Below are 19627 nucleotides of genomic sequence, written 5' to 3'. Positions count from 1 at the left end.
GTGTGATAATAATGTACAGGTCTGTGCCCTGTACAGTGCATCTCCTTACTACCTCAGTTAACTGCAGTGTCCTAAATTTCCAGCTACAGCTCATCTGTGTCGCAAACAGTTATCCTGATTCATACTGAAGGTTTCTCTGGTGCCTCATCCAAGCACCCATTTTCATGTGCAAACTATTTGACCACAGGGGTTTTGCAGCCGAGTGCTGCCTAATCCTGGTCTGTATCCTTCCTGGTAGGGGTTTCTGCATAACAGGAATCCAGATTGATGATTTCAGTACTTAGGCCAGAGGCTCTGAGTCCAATAATAATGCCCCAAAAATGAGCTGCAGCTGAGCAACTGCTGATTGCATCTGGAATTTCCCACGCTGAACAATGATTTTAGCAGCTGGACCAATGAGAAAGCTCTGTATTTTGACTTGAATAAACAGCTGAATTTCCTCTTTGATTGGGACATATTTGGGGTATTCTCAGCAGTCTGAATATTAGAGCCTGGTTTTGTACACTGCAGTGATGAAAGAGCAAATGATGCCAAGTTTACCTTTTTAGCTTATTTAAAAGAAATAGAATCTCTTAAGCTGTGGGAGGCTGGTGGTGTAATGGGCTATTGTTAGCCCAGATATGAGCATCATCAGGGGCTGGTAAATGCTAAAACCAGATTTTAAATGAACTGGAGCAATTATTGCCAAACTGAAATTTGGGACATGTCCAGAGCAGATGTTGACTAAATGTCTGGAATTAAACAGAGACTTTTTAAAAAATTGTTTGTCTTGTAATCTACAAGCTACCAGGATATCCATGACCGTGTTTCTGAGCTCTGAACAATCCCTCAAATGCAGACCAGTGCAAGCACATTGGATTTGAAAATTGGAACTTGGACATTAATAAGAAGAGAAAAAAAGTCATATTAGTACAGGAATGTATTTTAATCAAAAGAGGCCCATCCTTCTACCGAGCTCATTAGTGAACCTATCAACAGCAAACGTAGGCGAGAAACAGGCTGTGATTGGAAGAGCTCTGAATGCTGGCAGCTGAGAGTATGTGAAGATAGAGAGATTCTGGAGCATGCGGGGCCTCTGCTTACCACACTTTCCCTTGGCCCCAGCTGCTTTCCATCATCTCATGGTGCTCTGGCCTGGCTCTTGTCCCTGCTGTGGCCACTTTTCCCTATTCCTACGGCTCTGGCTGGCTTTGCCTCCTTTTCCCCCAGCTCCCAGTGCTCTGGCTGAATTCCCCCAGTTCTTCCCCAATTATTCTCACACTGAAGTTCAGCCCTCAGTACTCTGCCCCATATCTTGCCTAAACTCCTAGTGTATGAGTATGTTAGGTAACTACCACAGGCAATGGAACTGTGACTTCTCTGAGTGAGACAGTCTACTTGTACCAAATTATGGCCACAAAAAAACTAGATAAATTTGCTGCTAACGTGATTGAATTTTAACAACTTACACAATGCCTTTACCAATGGCCAAGATGCTCCATAGGAGCATTATGAAACAAAATTTGACATACAACCACATTAGGAGATATTAGGTCAGATGACCAAGGACTTGGTTGAAGATGTAGGTTTTAAGGAGTGTCTTAAAGGAGGAAAGTGAGGTAGCGAGGTGTAGTGATGGAATGCCATAGTTTGGGTCCTAGGCAACTGAAGGCATGGCCACCAATTAATAAACTTGCAGAATGGACAAATAATTGGCAGATACATGTGAAGTAGTATATTTTGGTTTGCAGATTAGGGAGGTCATTTATTACTTGCAAGTTCTGAGGATAGGTTGGGGGTAGAGGAACAAAGATATCTCTTGAGTACAACTACACCAATCTCTAAAAGTTTCTCCAAAGGCTGGCAAGCCCATTAAAAAAAATGCATAACAAGCATGAAACTTTATTTCTAGAAGAATTGAAAAGAAAGGAAGTTGTGCTAAACGTATATTGAGTCTTGATTCGACCACACTTAAAGTGTACTCCATGCTGTTCTGATTGCCATATCATAAAAAGAATATTGAGGTATTGGAGAAGATTTATAAGGATGATACCCGAGAAATATGTAAGTATACATCAGGAAAGGATTGCCAGGCTGGATCTTTTCTCTTGAGAAAAGAAGGCTGAAGGGTGACCAATTGGGGGTCTTTAAATTTATGAAGCTTTTGATAAAGTGGGCACAGAAAGAATATTTCTACTTGTGGGGAAGAGCATAACTAGAGGCCATCAATATATCAAAGTCACCAAGAAATCTAACAGGGAATTCAGAAGAAACTTCTTTACCCAAAGAGTGGTAAAAATGTGGAACTTGCTAACACAGGGAATGGTTGAATAGTAGAGATGCATTTGAGGAAGCTAGACAAACATATGATGGAGAAGGGAAGAGAGGGTAATGATAGATTCAGATGAGGCAAAATGAGCTGGAGTACAAACGTCGGCATTGGCTGGTTAGCTGAATGGATATACAAAACAGAAATAGGCCAATGTAATCCAATGGGGGAGTGATAAAAATCGGGGATGCTCAAGAGGCAAGAATTAGATGAGTGTAGATTTCTTGGCGAGTTACATTGCTGGAGGAAATTACCGTGATGGAGAGGTTTGAGACACTGGAGGGATTTGAAAGCGAGGATGAGAATAGTTGCTTGGTAGTACAGACTTGAGTATTGCAGAAAAAAGAGACATGTTGAAGCTTTTTAGTCTTGCGCTTAGCAAGACAGATGCAAGAATGCCAAATTTCAAAGTGGACAACAATTTATACTACCTGAGAAAAAGAATGCTGATTGGTTGCAGTTGGCTCTGATTGGTCAAGACATTGCCAGGACATTCATTAGGGAACTATTGTTCTTCATGCTTTTTGTTTATTCAAAAAAAGTGCAATGTCTAGAGCTTTTGCCTGCAGAGGACAGGTCCTTGGATATGAATGTATGTATCTATGTATCTTTTAGCAAGCGTAAGTAAGCTACATTGTGAGCCCAACTGATCTTAACTTGGATGTTAGTGTAGTTCTTAACACACTTGGGATTGTTCAGCAATGCAATCGCAGAATCACATCTGAAGTTAGGTAAAAGAAATGTGTCCAGACATTGCACCTTTTTTGAACGTCTCGACTGATCAGAGCTGACTTGCCCCTTTTCTCATGCAATGTAAATTGTTCCCTTTGGAATTTGGCATTCTTGCAACTGTCCTGATGAGTACAAGATGAAAAGCTTCTACAGCACGTTTCTTTTTTTCAGAAATACTCAAGGATGAGATCAAGATGTTGTTTAATCCCAACCTGGTGCCAATGTTAAGTCACAAGTGTGATAGATAGAACTTGGTGGAAGTTGAGACATGGGCTGTAGAATTTTGGATGACCTCAAATTTAGGGAGGGTGGTATGTGGGAGACCAGTCAGGAGTGTGTTGGAAGAGCCAAGCCTAGTGTTAACAAAGGCATGAATGAGGGTTTCATCAGCAAATAAGCTGATTCGAAGGCCAATTCAGGCAGTATTTCTGGAGGTGAAAATTGGAAGTCTTGGTGATGGTGAGAATATGTCATCAGAAGCTCATCTCGGGATAAATGGTAACATCAAGGTTCCAAACAGATTGGTTGAGTTTCGGACTGTTGCCAGAGAGAAGGATGGATTCGGTAGTTAGGGAATAAAGTTTGGAGCTGTGACTAGAAATAATGGCTTCAGTCTTCCTAATATTTAATTGGAGGAAATTTCTGCTCATCTGTGCTTTAACAATGTTTCATAGTTTGCCATTGTGAGATTTGAACTCTTGATCTTGGGGTTACAAACCCAGTACCATAACCACTTGGCTATTTAGGCCAAGCCTAATATATCAAAGTCACCAAGAAATCTAACAGGGAATTCAGAAGAAACTTCTTTACCCAAAGAGTGGTAAAAATGTGGAACTTGCTAACACAGGGAATGGTTGAATAGTAGAGATGCATTTGAGGAAGCTAGACAAACATATGATGGAGAAGGGAAGAGAGGGTAATGATAGATTCAGATGAGGCAAAATGAGCTGGAGTACAAACGTCGGCATTGGCTGGTTAGCTGAATGGATATACAAAACAGAAATAGGCCAATGTAATCCAATGGGGGAGTGATAAAAATCGGGGATGCTCAAGAGGCAAGAATTAGATGAGTGTAGATTTCTTGGCGAGTTACATTGCTGGAGGAGATTACCGTGATGGAGAGGTTTGAGACACTGGAGGGATTTGAAAGCGAGGATGAGAATAGTTGCTTGGTAGTACAGACTTGAGTATTGCAGAAAAAAGAGACATGTTGAAGCTTTTTAGTCTTGCGCTCAGCAAGACAGATGCAAGAATGCCAAATTTCAAAGTGGACAACAATTTATACTACCTGAGAAAAAGAATGCTGATTGGTTGCAGTTGGCTCTGATTGGTCAAGACATTGCCAGGACATTCATTAGGGAACTATTGTTCTTCATGCTTTTTGTTTATTCAAAAAAAGTGCAATGTCTAGAGCTTTTGCCTGCAGAGGACAGGTCCTTGGATATGAATGTATGTATCTATGTATCTTTTAGCAAGCGTAAGTAAGCTACATTGTGAGCCCAACTGATCTTAACTTGGATGTTAGTGTAGTTCTTAACACACTTGGGATTGTTCAGCAATGCAATCGCAGAATCACATCTGAAGTTAGGTAAAAGAAATGTGTCCAGACATTGCACCTTTTTTGAACGTCTCGACTGATCAGAGCTGACTTGCCCCTTTTCTCATGCAATGCAAATTGTTCCCTTTGGAATTTGGCATTCCTGCAACTGTCCTGATGAGTACAAGATGAAAAGCTTCTACAGCACGTTTCTTTTTTTCAGAAATACTCAAGGATGAGATCAAGATGTTGTTTAATCCCAACCTGGTGCCAATGTTAAGTCACAAGTGTGATAGATAGAACTTGGTGGAAGTTGAGACATGGGCTGTAGAATTTTGGATGACCTCAAATTTAGGGAGGGTGGTATGTGGGAGACCAGTCAGGAGTGTGTTGGAAGAGCCAAGCCTAGTGTTAACAAAGGCATGAATGAGGGTTTCATCAGCAAATAAGCTGATTCGAAGGCCAATTCAGGCAGTATTTCTGGAGGTGAAAATTGGAAGTCTTGGTGATGGTGAGAATATGTCATCAGAAGCTCATCTCGGGATAAATGGTAACATCAAGGTTCCAAACAGATTGGTTGAGTTTCGGACTGTTGCCAGAGAGAAGGATGGATTCGGTAGTTAGGGAATAAAGTTTGGAGCTGTGACTAGAAATAATGGCTTCAGTCTTCCTAATATTTAATTGGAGGAAATTTCTGCTCATCTGTGCTTTAACAACAGTGGAGGAGTTGAAAGAGGTGATTATGAGGTGCAGCTGAGAATTGGTGGGGTGGTAACTAGTGAGGAGGATAGCCTTATATTACAGGAGGATATAGACCGGCTGGTCAGATGGGCTGATCAGTGGCAAATTTAATTTAATCCAGATAAGTGTGAGGTGATGCACTTGGGCAGGACAAACAAGGCACGGGAATACATGATGATAGGGCCCTGGGAAGTACCGAGGATCAGAGGGACATTGGTGTGCATATGTGGTCTCTTAAGGTAGCGGGACAGGTAGATAAGGTGGTTAAGAAGGCATATTGCCTTTATTAGCTGAGGCATAGAGTATAAGAGCAGGCAGGTTATGCTGAAACTGTATAAAACGCTGGTTAGGCCACAGCTAGAATATTGCATGCAGTTCTGGAATCCACATTATGGAAAGGATGTGATTGCACTAGAGAGAGTGCAGAGGAGATTTATCAGGATGTTGTGTGGACTGGAGAGTTTTAGTTATGAGGAGAGATTGGATAGACTGGGGTTATTTTCCCTGGAGCAGAGGAGATTGAGGGGGGACATGACTGAGGTATATAAAATTATGAGGGGCATAGATAGGGTAGACAGGGAGGAACTTTTCCCCTTGGTGGAGGGATCAATAATGAGAAGGCATAGATTTAAGGTAAGGGGCAAGATCTTTAGAGGGGATGTGAGGAAGAATTTTTTCACCCAGAGGGTGGTGGGAATCTGGAATGCACTGCATGAAAGGGTGGTAGAGGCAGAAACCCTCATAACATTTAAGAAGCATTTGGATGTGCACTTGCGATGCCATGGCATACAGAGCTATGGGCCTAGTGCTAGAAAATGGAATTAGAATAGTTGGCACTTGTTTGACCGGTGCAGACTCGATGGGCCGAAGAGCCTTTTTCTGTGTCGTAGACCTCTATGACTCTATGTGAAAACTAACACTCTGCTGTTAGATGTTGTCATTCAGGAGCAGCATGTAGATGAAGAATAGGGGGGGAATCAAGGATAAACCCTTGGAGGACACCAGAGATGATGGTATGGAAGCAGGAAAAGAAACCATTAGAAGTGATACTCTGGCTACAATTACATAGATAAGAATGGAACCAATCAACTCAAACAGGAGTTTCAGAGGAAAAGGTGTATGTTAATTTAGCTCCCTCAAATGGATGTTTTTACAAATCAATTCAGGTTGAATTCAGATTGCTTTAAAATAGAGTCAGTAGTCAATAATGAAAGATCATAAACTCTGGAAATGCCAATTACTGTAAGGTAGTAATTGGTTTAGATTTAATAATGACTTTACTCTGGCTTGCTTGCAGCCAGAAATGTGATGATGGATTTAAAGCATGTTTGAGAGCTGATATATCATTGGTGTGAAATTGGAAGAATGTAAATATCATATGCAGTATTGTGTTTTGTATTTTGACACCATTGTCATTTTCTCTCTTCATTGTTCTGCATCTTCCATGATTCTTCCCTCTCCTAAATTCCATACTTTATATAAAAAAAATTGTCTATTCTATGTGCTAAAATGTTGCCTACAAGCGGTCCACTGGGGCTGGTCATTTGATGTTAATCCAGCTGTCTTACAGTACCGTCATTAATTATTTTTCTCATCAGCACCCATGCTAATGACTATAAACCTGTGCTGGTTTTGATGATGCCTTTTTGGTTGAGAGTATTGCTGAACTGTGCAATGCTGTACCATCATGGAAGCATCTCCAATGTCATACAGCTGGCAAATGATTGATAGAAATTGATGGAAAATTAACTAGCATGCAATATAAAAACACATTGTAAGAGTTTCTATGACTTTTTGAAAAGTAAGATATTAGAAAAAGTAAATTTTAGTCTCTTTAGAAGTAGAGACAGCAGAAATTATATTAGGGAATAAGGAAATGGCAGTGAACAAATACGAATTAAACAAATATTTTGTTTGTCTTCACAGTAGATGGTACAAAAATTGTATCGGAAATAATGGGACCCATGGATCTAATGAGGGTGAGGAACTTAAAGTACTGGAGAAATTAATGGGTCTAAAAGCCACCAAACCCCTAGGATTTTAGGATATCCTAAGATTTTAAAAGAGGTGGCTGCAGAGATAATGGGTGTGTTGTTTTAATCTTAGAGAATTCCGTAAATATAAGAACATTCCTCATCGATTGAAAAGTAGCAAACATAACCCTGCTGTTCAAAAAAGTGGAGAGAGAGAAAAAAAACAGTAATTTATCGGCCAGTTAACCTGGCATCGATAGTAGGGAAAAGGCTAGAATCTGTTATGAGGGCTGTGGTAACCGGGCGATTGGAAAATCATAATACAATTGGGCAGAGTCAGGGTTTTATGAAAGGAGAAATTGTATTTTTCTAACCTAATATGGTTTTTTGAAGTTGTAACAAGCAGGGTGGATGAGCGAGATGTAATATATTTGGATTTTTAGACGCCATTTGATAAATTGATGCACAGGTTGTTATACAAGATCAGAGCTCGTGCTGGGGGGTAATATATTAGCAGGGACTGAGGGTTGGTTAATGGACAGAAAATAAAGAGTAGGAATAAATGCGTCATTTTTAGTTTGGCAGGTTGTAACTAATCGGCTGCCGCAAGGATCGGCCCTTGGGCCTTGGCTATTTAGAATCTATTATTTCGATGAGGGGATAGAGTTTTATATATACAATTTTGGCCCATACAAATCTCTGAGGAGAATGCAAAGAGATTGGAAAGGAGTATAAACCAGATAAGTGATTGGCAAGTTGATGATAGATGGAGTATAACATGGGCAAATGTGAATTGTCCACTTTGGTAAGAAGAATATAAAAGCAGCATGTGCTTTTAAAAGTGATTGACAAGTCAGTGTTGGTATTCAGAGAAAGGGGTGTTCTTGTACACAAATCACCTAGTTAACATGCAGGTACAGCAATAAAACTCCATCAAAACTCATCAAAAAGAAAACTCTAGCAGGTTAGTTAAACACTATTTTCCCTTAAATCCAAAAACAGAAAATGCTGTAGAAACTCAGGCTTGGCAGCATCTGTGGGGAGACAGAGTCAACGTTTTAAGTCCAATATGACTCTTCTTCAGGACTCTGAAGTTCCAAAGAGGAGTCATGTCGGACTTGAAAAATTAACAGTTTCTCTCTCCACGGGTGCTGCCAGACATGCTGAATTTTTCCATCACTTTTTTTTGTTTTTATTTCAGATCTCCAGCATCTGCAGTGTTTTGCTTTTATTCCCTTAAATCCATGCTAGCTTCCCTTTATTAGCCTGCATTTGTCCATGTGACTATTAATTTTGTCCTGAATTATTGTTTCTAGTTATTTAGTGTTGTCTATAAATTGTTCAATGATGTCACTCCACCCTATCATGCAATCTCCTTTGGTCTCCTCCTGAACGTTCTGTTTCTCTCATTCCAGCATCCATTCCTTCCAAACAATTGTTGTATAACTGTAAGCTATCTTGGTGCTACGCTTTGGATTTCATCCTGAAACATAAGCCTTCTCTAAAAGCTCACCTCTTCAATTAAGCTTTTATTCACCCCTTCTAATGTCTCCCTTCTGCCTGGGCACCAATTTCCTTGGAGATTCTTGGGATGTTTGGTTAAATTAAAGGTGCCCTATAACTGCAAGGTAACTGCCAAACTGTTCCCTGGTGCATTCTCCATGGCAATGCCTCTACCAATCAGGATCTACTTGTCAACCAATCAGCACACTCATGCGGAATACATTGTTGTTTCCTTTACAATTGGTACTCTTGTGAATCTGTCCTGATGAGTGCAAGACAAAAAGCTTTGATAGCATCTCTTTTTCCCAGCAATAATTAAGTTATGGTTTCAGTGTTAATCATGTTGGAGACCCTGCTGAATGACTGGTTAATATGGCAATCATCTTGTTAAAACCAGTTGTTAATTAAACAGGTGGTGGGCATTAATTATCCCATCTTAATAGAATAAAAAGGTACAACGGGAACACTTTGTGTGGAAGCTATTAGGAAGTTGGTAGCACTGAGGAGTTGTTTTGGAAATAAATCAGCTCTAACCAAGAGACCAGCCTGGATTAATTCTTCCACCACAACCTCTTATTGTGAGTAACACCCTATGTCATCTTGTATTTCCACAGATGCACCAGAAGAGAATTTGAAGTTTTCCTCAGAACCTTGCACCTCCTGGGGGAATCTGCATCGTAAGCAATTTCATGTGTTTCTTTACTGTTTGCAAATGTCACATCTCCTGGGGCATTTGAAACATGCTGGTCAGTTGTATAATTGCAACAGAAATATTGTTACTGAATGTCGTGAGTAGGGTTGCCAACTTTGGTTGCACTTATTCCTGGTTGCTTTATCCACATGATGTCCAAGCTGTCACCCCTATGCTCCTGCTTTTGATTGCCTGCTATGTCCATCCTCGCAGTGTACTGCCTTCTGATTGGAAAATAGACAGACCCTTTATTACCTGATTGACTGATAGGAAAAAGAGGCTGTTTAGATGATTTTTGACTATTTCCAATATTTTTATAACTAATAAAAGTGTACATGGAAAATGAAAAAGTACACTTTTTGATGCCTCTTGAGAATTCGCAAGCTTGTAACATAGAATAAAACCATAGTGTGGTTGCAACAATGAGACCATTAAACCTGTCATATCCATGCTGGGTCTCTTCAAGGGCAAATAATTTCATTCAACCACCACCCCTCCCTGCTCCCCACCCACCCACCCACCCACCAACAACCCTTTCCACTTAGCCCTGAAAACGTTTTCCCTTTAGCTGCTTATCTAATTCCCTTTTGAAAGCTGTGATTGAATCTGCCTCTACCACACACTCTCTTAGGCATCGTATCCAGATCCTAACCACACTCTATTTGTTAAAAAAAATATTTCCTCATGACGCCTTTGGTTCTTTTGCCATTCATCTTATACTGATATCCTCTGGTTCTCAACCCTTCCACCAATGGGAACAGTTTCTTTCTATCTATTCCATCTAGGCCACTTATGGTTTTGAACGCCTCTATCAAATCCCCTTGCAATCTTCTCTTTAAGGAGAACAACTCCAGCATTTACAAAATATCCACGTAACTGAAGTTCCTCATCCCTGGAATCATTCTAATCCTTCTTAAAGAGGGGTGGTCTGAACTGGATGCAATACTAAGGAGATTAATGTTTATTTCTGGAGACTTGAGGAAAATCCTGGAGGGTTGGCAATCCTAGTCATGAGCTGAACATACTTGAAAGTGAGAGAGACATATTCCGCTTCTGAACAGTTTCTGCATGATTAAAGACTGAAGTGTGTAGCCTGTTGCACAAGTTGTTATCACCTGTTGCATTTTTCAAATGTTCTGTGGCCCAATACCCTCTTAGTGAAGAGGAGGATCACTGTTACCACCCAATGTTCAAACTTTGAAAATCCTTTGTCATGTTTTAGTGTACCTTAGGTATCTTGCTGACAGTTGTGACTCTTCTTTGTTGGCGTGTGCTGTAGCAGAGAATGCTAGTTGAAATGCTGATGGATGAGTTCCTGAATCAGCAACCAATCACTTCGCCCTGTCCTGGGAATGAAGAGGAACAGCTGACTTAGAAAAGTGTGAATGTTTAACTTAAAATCTGTGGCCTTGTTATTATATGGTATAGAAGAAATCTGCATCTCATTCTGTGCTATGTTGCTTTTTGATTGATACCTTCTGTCTGGGATAAATGCTGTAAAGATCTACACAAGAGGTGTGCTGTAATGCAACAAATAATGATTTATTTCATATTTGCTACTTAAGATAATTTGAAGATCCTTGAAGTGTGATATTTCCACTAGCTAGGCTCTTGTGGTTGTTAAGTAATGAGGTGTTAAACTTACATAAAGATGTGAAAATACAAGCAGTTAGCAGATGAGCATGTGCCTGGGTAAGAGTGGGGCCATTAATCTGCTGTTGAAGTGTTCCTGTGTGTATGGCTCACCAAACTAAGGACTTGAGCACTGCAGATGATTGGAACCCTCACTTCACTGGTAGGACTGTAATACATTGGGATGATGCTTTTGTCAGCAGAGATACCTTGATCTCTATTTCCCTGGCAGATAGGAGACTCATAACAGCCATATTAGTTATGACAGCCTCCATTATTTCTGGCAACATATCAACCTTGGAGTCCCCATGGTCATCGGGATAGTCCAGCAACTAGAGATGAACCTAACCTTTCCTTTGTTAGGATTCTGCCCCAGGCAAATATCAGGAGACCATGGCATTTCCAGTGTATTGCAGACAAAGCAGGTGTGGGACTTATTGGCAGTAGGAGTGGGAGTGTTGAGGTGAGGTAGTGCAAGATAATAGGATGTTGGTTTATCACCAACATTTTCAGCACGCCCAGACCCTGACCCCACATTTATGCTTTCAGGTAGAAATGGGAAGTGGAGGAATGTTGTTTCAAATTAAACCGTTAAAGATGAGTAGGGTACACAAATTCAAATTGGGAAGTAGTTTTGTACTGCTGTTATGAAGGATGTCTTTACTAAAAGACTGATAAATGCTGGGAGTAAACTACCAAGCACAGTAACAGGCAACAAAAAATAAGGAGCTTTCAAAATGCATCTGTTAGAGTACAAAAGGTGAGCTTGAATGGGTTAAATAGCCTTTTCTGGTCCTTGACCCTTGTGTTTTTGTGGTGGACAAGGCACTTGCTTGTTTAAGTTGGAGTGCAGTTTTTTCATGGAGCTCGATGTTCCCATTGACAAATGGAAGGGAGTGGTTACATTGAGGACAAGAGGACTGATTTGTGCCTCTATCCTTTGGTTGGGGAAAGAGACTTAGGAACTTAGGAAGAAGATGTGGAATTAGGAACTGAATAAAGTAGAGGGAAATTATCTAATATAAGTTGGTGTGTTAAATTAAATTTTTACTTTATAAAAAAAAAATATAGCTCACTTTGCTCCTGTAAATATAAACACTTGACAGCACTTGACAACAGTGGCTCCAGCTTAACTTAATCAGATGTAAGAAACATTTTGATGCTTGCGTCTTTTTATTGGCTGCACTGATGTTTAAAATGAAAATTTAAGATTAGCAGATGAAAAGTTGATTTGACAAGTCCAATTCAGGTTGTGAACTCTGCTGCTATTAACAACACTCTTAAACTTCAAGGTGAAGTACCTAAAAAAAGAAAATTACTTCTGGCTCATTGGCAGCACCCTTGCCTCAGAGTCAGATGATTAGTGGGATGGGGGATGTTCGGTGAGCACTTAATCTAGACTGACGACTCATTGAGTACAGAGGAAGTGCTACAGTGTTGGAGGCCTCATCTTTCAAATGAGAAGTTAAACCAAGTTTAAACAAAAGATGCCATAAGCACTATTCAACGAACAGGGGAGTGCTCCCTGATGTGCTGGTCAATATTTGACGCTTAACCAACATCGAGATGTTGGGTAATTGGAGGTTACTGTGATGCATTTCCTTGCATTACAATAGTGACTACACTTCAAAATATACTTAACTGCCTGTGTAGCACTTGGGATGTCACCAAGAACTTACGAAGAACTTTATAAATGCTAGTTCTTTCATTGAGTCTTATTAGAACCTTGTTTTTTAAAAAACTCAAGAACAAATGATTAACCCTGTCACCTAGTTTAATATTTTGAGTCCAAGTTGAGGGATGATTGTGCTAAGTAATGCAACACTTAATATCCAGTGCCATCATTGAGCTCTCTTGGGTCAGGTATAGAGTGGAAGACCAACCTTCAGATGAGCACATTATATTATTGTGATGTATTTATTTCCCACACCAACTGTTTCTTATCCTGTCTCAGTGAAAATGACAATCAGCTTGTATTGTTTCCAACTTTCCTTATTTATATATTGGGTAACCCAGTAAATTGAACAAACTCAGAATCAGGATGTCCTGGGATAGAATCCCAGTAAGTTGCATTTGGCCTTTCATCCTTTTGAGGTGGGGTGAAGTCAGTATCATGATTTGAGATATGGATTAAAAGTGGGAGGTTTGTAAGGTGCTTGTCCTATTGCAGTTCCAGTCCTTCGACATTGTTCGGTGTGGGGCAATGGAATGGCTGTTGGCACTACTGCAGAAATGAATTGGCTCTATATTTTTGCCATTCCCCACTCCCATCTCTCATCCATACAACGGGGTTGAAAAGGTTTGCGGGTGGTGGGGTTATTAACAATGAAATAACAAGGAACGTGACCACAACCACCCTTTGCTCTTTTTGTGAAGGTAGATTTTGTGGAATTTTGAGTGTCCCACTGTGGAGAGCTAAGACACTTCATTAAAATATTTAAACTGGGCTCCCGCAGTTCAATTGGGGCTTCAATTTAAGTTTTACAGAGTTTGAGAAACCTGACAGTTGAAGGGAGCCAGGAGCTGTGGCTTCACAAGGAAGCACTCATAATGGGCTTGGGAGGAGCAGCAGGCCTTCCCCCAGCCAATGAAGGAAACCGTAGGCTGTGCTTGACAGAGGAGGCCTATCCCTTGCTAAATTCAATGACCTACATTTGCATCATTCCCCACCCTTCCCCTCTAACCACCCTCATCCCACAAGCCCTAATGGCCTCTGCTCTTCCAATATCTGATTGTAATCAACTTTCTGCCTACATTCGAAAGCCTCTTGTTGCCGGCTCTTCTGCCAGGCTGTCAATTTGGCCAGCTGCCAGGCAGGAAGCGAAAGAAAAAATGTTAATAAGGTCCATCCATTAAATTCGCAGAACCCCAGTGTCTCTGTCCTCCTCTTCGACAATGTTGGGGCCATTGTGTCTTTAAAGAATCATGACCTTCTCGAATTAATTTCTATTCAGATTGTATTATCGACCCAGACTCGTGAGAAAATTTGATGAAATATGTGTACCGAAGGTCCCAGAGAAGCTAACGACCCTGGGCCAGTTGTTACTTTGTAACTCCATCTGTGCCTATTGTACATTCAGACTTTTTTTTTGAACAAAGATTCTTTCTACTTTACATCATCACTTATCAGGGCGATTCCACCTCCCTTTTCCAACTTGCCTATCTTTCCTAAAAGTCAAGTACCCTGGCATGTTTAATTCCCAACCTTGGTCACGCTGCAGCCATGTCTCAGTAATGGCTACTAGATCTAATAATGACATTTATTGGATCTAGATCTAATAAAGACATTAATTGCTACTAGACCTTTATCTCTAATTGTGCTATTAATTTATCTATGTTGTTACCAATGCTTTGTGCATTCAGATAATGCCTTTAATTTTAACTTCTACTATTTTTGCCCTATGTGTCCTTTGTTGCAAATGCCCTGTTACAATTATTAAACATTCCGTCCCTTCCTGTCACAATCTGCTTGATTTTACACAAATCGCTATTTTGTTATACAGCCTTGACTTTTCTCTTCAGTCTTGCAAATTGACCTTTCTCTGAACACTTTGTCACCCTTTCGTTTAAAGTCCTATCTACTGCCCTAGCTAGTTAAATTGCTTCCAGGCTGGTTTAAATGCAGCTTGTCCCAAGGGGACAGCTCTCTTCTTTTCGTATTGATGCTGGTGTCTCATGAATTGAAATCCACACCATTCTTTCAGCCACACATTTAAACTCCTAACCTATCTGTCCTTATGCCAATTTGCATGCGTCTTTTGGGTACTAATTGAGAGATTATTTCCTGTGAGGCTCTGCTTCCTACTTTGTACCCTAGCTCCTCAAATCCCTCGACAGAACATCATTGCTAGTTCAACTGTCTTTGGTCCCTACATGGGTCTGGTGTCATGGGAACCCCTGAACAGGAGCAGGAGGTTGAATTTCGGATTCCCCACGCTGTTGTTCATTATTGATGGATCCTTTGGCCTCCGTCAATTTGCAAGTCTCCCAAGTCCTTCCCAATTATGAAGAGATGTCCTTAACCTTCCCAACTCACCAAATTCTCAACTTCCCACTGTTTACAGTACACAAGTGTTCATGTTGCAATCTGTGGTTATGCTCTGCTGCAGTCTCAGTCTTGAATATGCTCAGTGACTAAGTATCGACTGCAGAGGTGTTTTAATGGTGGACAATGTGTTTAAAACATTAATAGATATAGTACTAGCCAGAAAGCAATTTGTTTTTTGGTCATGATCAAATGTGAAAATGGTCTGATGGAAATGTGGAAGAAAAACAATTGCTGGAGGCTATTTGGACTGTTAATATCCTACCACAAAATGCTGCAAATGCTGGAAATCTGAAATAAAAAGAAAAGTGTTGAAAACACTCAGGTCAAATGGTATCTATGGAGAAAAATAGTTAACATTTCAAGTCGATGACCTCCTGTAGAAAAAGGTTTAGACATTATCGTTTTTAAGCAAGTGCAAAGACAGGGAAAGTGACATTGGGGATGGCGGGAAGAACAAAAGGGAAAGGCTGTGTGAGGGTGGAAGGCAGGAGTAAATAAATGATGATAGGGATGATGGTGCAGGGCAAAATTGAGTGGTAAGAGAAGTAAGTAAACAAAAGATGGTGTAGAGGAGATGTAAAGGGGAAATGGAATCATTGCCAGCTGCCATTCAAAAAATAAAATTGAGGCCATACATTATGGCCTGAAGTTGTTGAACTTAGTTTGAATCTGGAAAGTTGTAGAGTGCCTAATCAACTGCTTTTTTAAAAATTCATTCACGGGATGTGGCTGGACCAGCATTTATTGTCCATCCCTAGTTGCCCTTGAGAAGGTGGTGGGGTGAGCTGCCTTCTTGAACCGCTGCAGTACATGTGATGTAGGTACACCCACAGTGCTGCTAGGGAAGGAGTTCCAGGATTTTGACCCAGCGACAGTGAAGGAATGGTGATATATTTCCAAGTCGGGATGATGAGTTACTTGGAGGGGAATTTCCAGGTGGTGGTGTTCCCATCTATTTGCTGCCCTTGCCCTTCCGGGCAGTATTGGTCATGGGTTTGGATGGTGCTGTCTCTAAGGAGCCTTGGTAAATTCCTGCAGTGCATCTTATAGATGGTACACACTGCTGCTACTGTGTGTTGGTGGTGGAGGGAGTGAATGTTTGTGGATGGGGTGCCAATCAAGTGGACTGCTTTGTCTTGGATGGTGTCCACCGTCTTCAGTGTTGTAGGAGCTACACTCATCTGGGCAAGTGGAGAGTATTCCATCACATTCCTGACTTGTGCCTTGTAGATGGTGGATAGGCTTTGGGGAGTCAGGAGGTGAGTTACTTGTCGCATGATTCCTAGCCTCTGACCCGCTCTTGTAGCCACAGTATTGATATGGCTAGTCCAGTTCAGTTTATGTTAACATCTTATTTGCTTCATGGCTTCAAAAAGTAGTTTAAGCCAAAGATATTTGGGGGATAAATCTGAGTCTTGGTTACTGGTCTTCAGTTCAGAGTATTTGTTTTCTGAGATTCACATATTCTATGTCTAACAACTCACACTGGAATATGCACTTCAACATTGTGTATGCTATGTCAAGAAATGAGCAGGTTCGTCAGATTTTTTTTTTGAAGGAACTGTTCCATTACGAGGAATTGAGTAGACTGCTTTCAATTCTAATATGTATTGTACTGTTAAGTGGTTTGCTGATATTCCTTTTTGCTTTGATGAATAAGTTTTGTAAATATAGTTCAGTCTATGTATATATACATAGTGTTTTAACAGTGCACTGTTTTCCATTGTTTGAATTGAAATGTGCCAGGGTGCACATCATCTATATTCAGCAAGAAGCAGCTCACCCCAGTGTGGATTGGATGTTAGACCCGGGTATGGTAATTTATATATTAGTTAGGCTACCGGGGAGAAATTGCTAGATCTTTGAATAGTGCCAGAAGGTCTTCTACATACATGGAGAAGTCAGTTGGGGCATTGATTTGATGTCTCATCTGAAAGCTGAACAGTGGAGCACTCCCTCAGTACTTGAAGATGAACTGAACTCCACTGATAAACCAACTTCATCACACTTTTGATCAGTAATTCCTTTTGGTTAATTCCCTAAGGCCATTGCTAGGCAGTGTTCAAATGTTTCATTAACAAGTTGACAGGGGGCAGAAGGGTGTAAAAGAGAAACATGTATTTGTCATTCTTCATTCTGTGAATGAAGTCAAATTTGCCATTTTTAAGAAAATAAATTCTGGAGGCAAAACTCTTGCAGTTTTTGTGAAAATATTGATGCATTTCCTGGATGTCTTAATGTTTCAGTCTGCCTGAATACACTGACAATCAGAGCAGATACACAGAAAAACAAGATTGCAGATGAAGCCCAAATAAAGGTCAGTATCATCCCTGTGACATTTACCTGAAATTTAGCTCATTGTAGGGATGCCAGTGTAAGAGTTAAATAGTTCTGACTTTGTTTCTTTTTTTTAGTTTTCTTTTAGTTTTCTATTCATTATTCTTGTCAACTCCCTACAGTTCATAAATCAAGGAGAGATTGAACAGCTATAATTTAACTTTATTTTCAGGTTTAGAAAAGGAAGCATTAGACGCTTTGAGCGTCAGTTATGAGGTACCATTATCAATTGGCCTGCGATGCTGAGTCTGGCTCAATATTTGATGACCTCTTTTGTTTTGAGTCAAGTTTCATTGTGAATGTGGAATTTCTGTTCCTACAGTAACTGCAATGAGAGTGATTGATATTGGGGAATGTTCGGAGAGAATAAGTTAATTTATTAAGCTTTTAAGTATAGATTTTGCAATTTTTTTCCACCAAATTTCTTTCCTTCACTTCTCCTGATGAGTCTGTTACTTGACCCGTTGATCTTCGGTATCCTACCTAAATGGTCATTGTTTATCTGTCTGCAAATTTGACTGTAAGAACTAACACCACCCAGTGCAAACCAGTTCTCACCTGCCGCACTCAATAACGCACATACCAGCAGGATCATTGGAGTGGGCATCTTGGTTGATTTATTTTCCTTTTCCCTCTCCTTCCCAGGCCTCTTGTAGTACTGCTGCCCTGGCTGAGTTTAGCTATAGTTTGGAGATCAGACCCAGGGCTTTCTTTACCTGTGCTTCAGCTCTTCAGTAGGTTTGCTCATTGAACCATTGAGGAACCTGGTTTAAATGTAAAATGTAAAGTAAAGTTGAGCTGCTGGTGCTTGTGCAGGATGTGTCAATATACCTGTTGCTTTCCATAGACAGGAGGAACTGGCACTCTGTGATGTTCATTGCACTGCTGTAAAGGGTATAGAGGGCCATTGACAAAAACCTTGATGCGGACTCACTGCTACTATCTCTCAGGGTAGTTGACCGATCTAGGCCAGCTCTTTAAAGACCAATACCTAAATCAGTGAATTATCCAATCTTTCACTTTTTAATAGTTGAACTGTCAATAATGTAAGCCGAATGAGTTTATCATAAGGAAAGGTAACAGTAAGTGATTGTTCCAACTGTAGACATATCATCTCCATTCTGCATTGCTCTGAATATTCCTATGTTTTTCCCTGACTGGTTGCCCAGGCAACATTAATTTGTTTGTTAATCATACTTGGTTATAGTGGTCACTGCCTCAATGACTTCCCTCTGGTCATTAGATACTTTTCTAAAGAACATCTCTGCATTGAGAGATGCATGTGGGAAGTAACTACAATGGGTAAAATTTTGGCTGCATGCCCATTTACAGAAAGTTGTTGATGTCTGTGAATCTGCTTAAAGACTTGATACAAGTGGTGTCCACAGGGACTGGTGAGGAAACGTAGAAACAAAAGCAAAATATCACAGATTCTGGCAATCTGAAATAAAAACAGAAAATACTGGAAGTGCTCAGCAGGTCTGGCAGCATCTGTGGAGAGAAACAGAGTTAATGTTTTAGCCTGATGACCTCTTGTCAGATTACTGTAAGGGCGTTTACTGTTTACTATCTATATTAATGTCTTCGAAGGTGTTGGAGAAATGATCTGCAACTTGCAGATAATAGATTTGTGTTGGAAAGGAAATTAAACAACTCTAAAATGACCAATTGTCATTTGTTGAGGAGTGGACCTGTTTGCCCTTATCCTCAACTGATGGTATTTGGATCCTTTCCCACTTCCAGTATCCTTGACTGAGGGAGTTGGCAATTCACTCTGAGACCTCTGAAAATGCCAGGCTATTACTGGATCATTTTGGGGTCAGGGCAATTCATTTTTGTATTTACCTCTTTCGTGCCTCTCATTGAGCCAGACCACTAGGAGATCTCAGTGCTGTGGGCTACCAACAGTTTCACCACTCTGATCACCATGAATTATATTATACCACTTCTCTAGTATTTGCCTATTACTGAAACACCAAAACTTTATATATAGTTCAATATAAATTGCACTATGTGGATGCTCTGACCACAAAGATGGCTGCTGTGAAAAATTGAATTGTTCTGTTGGTGCAATAGAAGGTATTCTGAAATTGGAACAGAATTAGAAGGAGCTTTATATCAACAA

At 40.4% G+C, this 19627-nt stretch overlaps 1 protein-coding gene across 11 annotated transcripts in view; it reads left to right on the top strand.

The window, feature by feature from the left end:
* The window catches only part of pknox2 (pbx/knotted 1 homeobox 2), a 432107-nt gene that overhangs the window by 95301 nt on the left and 317179 nt on the right, over positions 1-19627 (top strand). For 8 of the 11 annotated variants that reach the window (XM_041174176.1, XM_041174172.1, XM_041174169.1 and 5 more), the window contains exon 2: positions 9409-9471. The gene's annotated coding sequence lies outside the window, so the exon portion shown is untranslated. Of the gene's footprint in view, positions 1-8898; positions 8920-9408; positions 9472-19627 lie in introns of those variants that run through there. The other 3 variants (XM_041174180.1, XM_041174168.1, XM_041174177.1) reach the window with 1 other exon arrangement.

Source organism: Carcharodon carcharias, chromosome 25 (genome assembly GCF_017639515.1).
Source record: "Carcharodon carcharias isolate sCarCar2 chromosome 25, sCarCar2.pri, whole genome shotgun sequence".
Classification (NCBI taxonomy): Eukaryota; Metazoa; Chordata; class Chondrichthyes; order Lamniformes; family Lamnidae; genus Carcharodon; species Carcharodon carcharias.
This window is presented reverse-complemented; position numbering and strand designations above follow the sequence as displayed.